Below are 5854 nucleotides of genomic sequence, written 5' to 3'. Positions count from 1 at the left end.
TGTTTCATGCTAGATTTCATCAAAAATATCATAAGTAGAAATATTTATAAATAAACTGATATACATATGTATACTATATATTTGAAGAAACATCATCACAGTTATAAGCTGCTGACAACTAGCTTATACTATATAACTATATAACTAGCCTGATGCTCTAATCTGGGTTTCTATACAAAATGTGATGTATGAAGAAAAAATTAAGAAAAAATAACTTCAGAAATATACACGTAAATGTTGTTCCAAATGTTTTTAATTTGACACTTCGAATTTTTCCAAAAATTATACATTTTTAAGTTATGTGTTTTTACCAAATGAAATAAATGTGCATTATTACATACATTTGCGTGCGTTTGCTTTAAACCTGAGTGAGTCATGATAATAGACGAGCACAAAGAGACTAAACTCCACGAGTACTCAACGAAATCTTCAGCTTACAGTTATTTCGAAATTTGCAATACCGTAATACAGCAACATAAAACTTTTTTATTGCGACCAGCTTTTATTGGTCGCTTCTGATGGCTTCAATTGAGTTCAGTATCAATTACAAACTAGCATTACAGTAGTCATCAAATACAGTTTTTATTGCAATAAACTTGTAAACGGGTAGTTAAATTGATATATGTACACACATACATACATATGTATATTTACGTGATAATACATTTTTCTATTTTTAGCCAAAGGGAATACATTGAGTATGAGACTATGAATCGGTTGCTCCATATAGTACCTGTAAAGACAATTATAAATATAAAATATTTTGTTAAATATTTACTGTTTCCATGCTTCCGATATTCCAAAAGTATTTCTGACACTGGAAATAACCTATCAGATTTCATAAGTTTCTCCATTTGTCGGATCGGAAAGAGAAGGTCAGCCTAATATCCAATAAGAGCAGTTATAGCGATTTCTTATTAGTGTTGATCCTTTTTGTATTTGATACTGCACAAACTGCAGCGGGCAATCATTGAATCACCTGTTAATTACACAACAGCGCTACCGGCGATTCTAATAAAGTTTCTATGAGTTTCTTAAGATCCAATTGACAATTTTAACAACAATTTCTTACGTAAACGTATTATCGGTGGCACGGTGTGTATGCGTAAGTTTTCCACATTAGTTCTTTCAATATTTTGGAGTTTGTATAGCTGCTACTGCTGGGTAATGTGACAAAAATTTTGCGAATATATCTTTGACGCACACCATTTCAACGAAATATTTAACGCTAGTGAACCCTGTGTTTTGTTTTCTATTGTGTCAGCATCACCCTCTTCTCGGAATTGAATTTTTAACATTGCAATAAACTTTATTACTGGCGGTTCAAGGAAGTTTTGTAAGCAATGGCTGATGGTGAGGATATTGAAAGTTCCATGGACAAACAATTCAACGATAATGACGGAGGTAAACCGGATAAAATGTTTACGTTGAAGAAGTGGAATGCTGTGGCTATGTGGAGCTGGGATGTTGAGTGCGACACTTGCGCTATTTGCAGAGTTCAAGTAATGGCTGAGTGACTACCTTTTCTACTGTTATTTTATGTTATACAACGCCTTTAAACTGCAAAGAAGGTCAATAGTGAACTGTACATTGTGTATGTTACCAATTTATCTACTAGAATATTTTGCGGAGGGGTAAAAAACCGAACCGTATAAATATTATTTTAGCGTTTTCTATAGGGGTTGCTTCTCCAGAGAAGAAATAGCCAAAAATAATATAAAATAACTTTTATTTTTCAAATATTCAATTAATTAAATTAGTTCAAAAATTTGCACTAATAACACATATTATTTCTTTATTTTAAACGGTAAATTTTTTTCAATAACGTTTTTCACGGTGTGTATTTTAAATATACACTCTAAACATTGAAATAAGTTCACATTTCACTTTTATTTTGGTATATTTTACTGCAGAATTTATTAATTTAAAAATCACTTTGTGCACTCATCGTTGAAAATAGTTAGATTGTTTACAATTATCCAGAGAAAAATAGCCAAAAATCTTAAAAAGCAAATATGTTTTAAAATATTTTTAACAATTTTTATTTGTTTTCTTTTTTCACTAATTCTTTTTTTTCACTCTGTATATTAAATATAAAAAAACATTCTAATAAGTTCACATATACGTAATTTTATTTTGTGTATATTTTACCTAAATGATTTATGTGAAATCACTTAAGTACTTTGGCGTTGAAAAGTAGATTGTTCTGCAGTTATGAGGAAAACAAGCCTTGCCACATCTTAAATAAAATATGTAGGATTTTTAACAATTTTTCTTTGTGACTGAAGTACTTTCGCTATATTAACTCCTTTCTGCGTTGGCTTTCTACATATGTACATATATGTTATTTATGTGACTAAAGTACTTTCGCGTAGTACTCCTTTCTGCGTTGGCGGCCTTCGGTCGCGCTTTAAAAAATAACCCTGGTCGAGCGAATACCCGGGGTGACTAAAGTACTTTCGCGTAGTACTCCTTTCTGCGTTAAAATAAAAAAATATATATTGAGTTTCGTTATAAAGTGGTTATATTTTTTGGTTATCTTGCACTGATATTGAAACAATATTTGAGTTTTCGTTATAAAATGGTTAAATTTTGGTTATTATATCTGTCAGCGCTTACCATTTATTTTTGATAATACGTTTTTTTGTATATTAGGTGATGTTTATTGTATATGTATATAATATTATTATATAATATTGCTTATTTGTTTATTAAATTAAATAAAGAACAATTTCCTTATTATCACATGGCAGCGCTCCATTTCGTCGTAATTTTTAGCACACACATGATGTTCACTACGAGTGTAAGATGTAATTTCTAAAATAAAGATTTCCTCGGTAAAAAGACTGTTAAAAGTGTAAAATATGGATTTATTTAAAAGTTTATAGTTTAATTTAATTAATTTGAAATGAAAAATGTGAGTAAAGTGTGTTTAATGTGGTAAAATAGCTTGTTGAAATGTTCGAATTTTGGGAATTTTTGAACTTTAAGGTCGAATATCTCGTAAACTAAGCGTTTGCGGTACCTATAACCCTATATATTTTTTAATCAGGAGGACTTCCTCTTTCCAAAGGTACCTTCAAATCGCGGCGCCAAAGAAATCGGAATTGTGTCATGCTTTACATTTGTTCTAAAATAATATGCAACAAAAGTTAAAAAAAAAACTTCAAAAATATATGTAATTACATATATAGCGAGTTTTATTTTGAGCAAACAAAAAACTAAAATATAAATATGATCTTCTTTTAGACATTAGTTTTGCTAAAATGTAATTATAGAATTACGAAAAATTAATCATTATCGGTGAAAAAATCAAAACAATCTAAAAAAAATCAATCATATATTAATAATACCATTTGATTAAAGTTCACCTGGACTGACAAAAAAACCGTATTTATGTACAAATCTTTATTGTCGCCTTCAATATAGACTCTCGAGCGAGTAACACTGCTATTATTTTCCATACACTTGTTTAATGTCCTGGTTGAGATGGCCTTTAACGAATTTTGTTTTTTTTTCGGCTTGCGCTAATTTTTGCCGCGCATTCCATTCCCTCTGCTCACTAGACTCGACACCAGCAACGATGTGTTTGAATAATGTAAGGTCTTCAGCCTCTTCTCCACGTGGTTTTCGCAAAAGATTCAGGTATTTTCGTACCAGACTGTCATTGAATGCACACCATACCCAAAACATTAACCAAAATTTTTGGAGTCGATCTATAAGAGATGTTGAAAGCCTCTGGTGCCAACACAACGACTTTTAAGCACTATTTCTTACATTTTTTCGATGTTATCGACTATAGCAGAAGTGGATGAACCACTGGTTTGAAGCAAATCTTCGATGACGTCACGACCTTCATTGAATGTTTTTCAAGCAAACCGTTGTTCAATTTTAACTTCACGTCGTCAACAAACAGCTGCCAAACACATACTAATTGACATTTGGAGATCAAACTTCATATGAACATTGAATCACCTGTTAATTACACAACAGCGCTACCGGCGATTCTAATAAAGTTTCTATGAGTTTCTTAAGATCCAATTGACAATTTTAACAACAATTTCTTACGTAAACGTATTATCGGTGGCACGGTGTGTATGCGTAAGTTTTCCACATTAGTTCTTTCAATATTTTGGAGTTTGTATAGCTGCTACTGCTGGGTAATGTGACAAAAATTTTGCGAATATATCTTTGACGCACACCATTTCAACGAAATATTTAACGCTAGTGAACCCTGTGTTTTGTTTTCTATTGTGTCAGCATCACCCTCTTCTCGGAATTGGATTTTTAACATTGCAATAAACTTTATTACTGGCGGTTCAAGGAAGTTTTGTAAGCAATGGTTGATGGTGAGGATATTGAAAGTTCCATGGACAAACAATTCAACGATAATGACGGAGGTAAACCGGATAAAATGTTTACGTTGAAGAAGTGGAATGCTGTGGCTATGTGGAGCTGGGATGTTGAGTGCGACACTTGCGCTATTTGCAGAGTTCAAGTAATGGCTGAGTGACTACCTTTTCTACTGTTATTGTATGTTATACAAAGCTCCGTAAAGAGTTTTTAATACATTATCCGGAATCAGTTCAAAGAATTGTGTTAATAGTAAATTGTACATTGTGCCTTGCTGTTAAGAAGAGCTCCACTTGAATTATCTACTAGAATATTTTGCAAAGAACGTATAATATTTTATTTTAGACGTTTTCTATACTTGTTGAGTTTCTGGAAACTCTTTAAAATTTATAATCTGTTTCATATTGTACCTTTCTTTAATTAATATAATATTATTCGAATTTTGTACAACTAGGTACCGTATATTATTATTCTTTATTTTAAACGGTGTAATTGTTTTTCAATAACGGAGAGTAACTTCGGTGTGTATTTTTCACTTAATTGAATTCAGTATACATATGAATATTCTCTTAACTATTTAATTTCCTCAAGGCTGCAACATAAACCTTTAAACTGCAGAAGGTCACTTAACTGGTGTGTATACCGATTACTTTGGCGGAGGGGTAAAAAACCGAATTTCCGTATAAATGGGGTATGTGCGGATAGGGGAGCTTCTCCAGAGAAGAAATAGCCAAAAATAATATAAAAATAACTTTTATTTTTTAAAATATTCACGATTAAAAGTTCAAAAATTTGCACTAATAACACATGGTATTTCTCTATGTTTCACTAAATTTTTTCACGTTTTTCACTCTGTATATTTAAATATACACTCTAAACATTGAAATAAGTTCACATTTCACTTTTATTTTGGTATATTTTACCTAAATTTATTAATTTAAAAATCACTTAGTGCACTCATCGTTGAAAAGGTTAGATTGTTTACAATTATGAGGAAAACAAGCCTTGCCACATCTTAAATAGCAAATATGTAGGATTTTTAACAATTTTTCTTTGTTTGCTTTTTCACGTAATACTTTTTCTATATTAACTATAAAAAAAATCTACCTACATATGTACATATATCTACATATGTGTAATATGTGATTTATGTGACTGAAGTACTTTCGCGTAGTACTCCTTTCTGCGTTGGCGGCCTTTGGCCACGCTTTAAAAAAATAACCCTGGTCGAGCGAATACGCGGGGTGACTAAAGTACTTTCGCGTAGTACTCCTTTCTGAGTTGGCGGCCTTCGGCCGCGATTTTAAAAGATAACCCTGTTCGAGCGAGTACCCGGGGTGACTAAAGTACTTTCGCATAGTACTCCTTTCTGCGTTAAAATAAAAAAAAAAATATATTGCCTTTCGTTATAAAGTGGTTATATTTTTTGGTTATCTTGCACTGATATTGAAACAATATTTGAGATTTCGTTATAAAATGGTTAAATTTTGGTTATTATATC

The 5854-nt window shown here is 31.5% G+C and overlaps 2 long non-coding RNA genes across 2 annotated transcripts; one reads left to right on the top strand and one right to left on the bottom strand.

Moving 5' to 3' along the window:
• Positions 1 to 2501: 2501 nt before the first annotated feature.
• LOC126766861 (uncharacterized) lies at positions 2502 to 4075 on the bottom strand. Its single transcript, XR_007668960.1, has 2 exons — positions 3976 to 4075; positions 2502 to 3916 (listed from the first exon to the last, which is right to left on the bottom strand). It is a non-coding gene; the product is annotated as an uncharacterized LOC126766861 (long non-coding RNA).
• On the top strand, positions 4004 to 4651 carry LOC126766862 (uncharacterized). Its single transcript, XR_007668961.1, has 2 exons — positions 4004 to 4101; positions 4261 to 4651. It is a non-coding gene; the product is annotated as an uncharacterized LOC126766862 (long non-coding RNA).
• The last annotated feature ends 1203 nt before the right edge of the window (positions 4652 to 5854 follow it).

This window comes from Bactrocera neohumeralis, unplaced genomic scaffold (assembly GCF_024586455.1).
Source record: "Bactrocera neohumeralis isolate Rockhampton unplaced genomic scaffold, APGP_CSIRO_Bneo_wtdbg2-racon-allhic-juicebox.fasta_v2 ctg2715, whole genome shotgun sequence".
NCBI classification, from domain to species: Eukaryota; Metazoa; Arthropoda; class Insecta; order Diptera; family Tephritidae; genus Bactrocera; species Bactrocera neohumeralis.
Note: the sequence above shows the minus strand (reverse complement) of the source record. Positions and strands in the feature narration are given on the sequence as shown.